We start from the raw sequence: 799 nt of genomic DNA on the forward strand, positions 1-799 counted from the left end.
ATAGGTAGCTAGAGAATCGACCTTCATAGACAGCGCTTGGAGCTGCGCTGCAATAGCTGTAGCTGCATCGACTTCCAGAATACCTGCTACCTTCCCATGCATCATCCTTTGAGTTGGGTTTTGATGCTCATTTGCAGCCATAGTCTCAATAAGATTATAAGCCTCAGTATAGCTTTTGGCCCACAAGGCGCCTCCAACTACTGCATCAAGCATGGGCCGAGATTGGGCCCCCAAACCATTATAGAAACCAGTGATCACCATCCAATCAGGCATTCCATGATGTGGACACTTTCTCAACATCTCCTTGTAGCGCTCCCAAGCTTCGCACATAGATTCTGTAGGATGCTGCGCAAACTGAGTAAGAGCACTCCTCATAGCAGCAGTCTTTGCCATTAGATAAAACTTTACCAGAAACTTTTGCGCAAGATCTTGCCAAGTTGTGATAGACCCAGCTGGTTCAGAATGTAACCATTCCTTAGCTTTATCCCTCAGAGAGAATGGGAAAAGCCTCAGCTTGATAGCCTCATCAGTCACACCATTATATTTGAAAGTACAGCAGATCTCGACAAAATTCCTTATGTGCATGTTGGGGTCTTCAGTCGCAGCACCTCCGAAAAAAACAGAATTCTGCACCATCTGAATAGTGCCCGGCTTGATTTCAAAGTTATTGGCCTCAATAGCCGGGTGCATGATGCTAGACTGAATGTCATCAATTTTGGGCCGAGAAAAGTCCACAAGAGCTGGATCTGCCGGAACTAAATGATCACCCATGGTTACTGGCTCTTTCTGCTCACTTCCT

The 799-nt window shown here is 46.1% G+C and overlaps 1 non-coding gene across 1 annotated transcript; it reads left to right on the forward strand.

Moving 5' to 3' along the window:
* Positions 1-271: 271 nt before the first annotated feature.
* On the forward strand, positions 272-378 carry LOC141698771 (small nucleolar RNA R71). The gene has a single exon (XR_012565274.1). It is a non-coding gene; the product is annotated as a small nucleolar RNA R71 (small nucleolar RNA).
* Positions 379-799: the final 421 nt, after the last annotated feature.

Source organism: Apium graveolens, chromosome 11 (assembly GCF_009905375.1).
Source record: "Apium graveolens cultivar Ventura chromosome 11, ASM990537v1, whole genome shotgun sequence".
NCBI lineage: Eukaryota > Viridiplantae > Streptophyta > Magnoliopsida > Apiales > Apiaceae > Apium > Apium graveolens.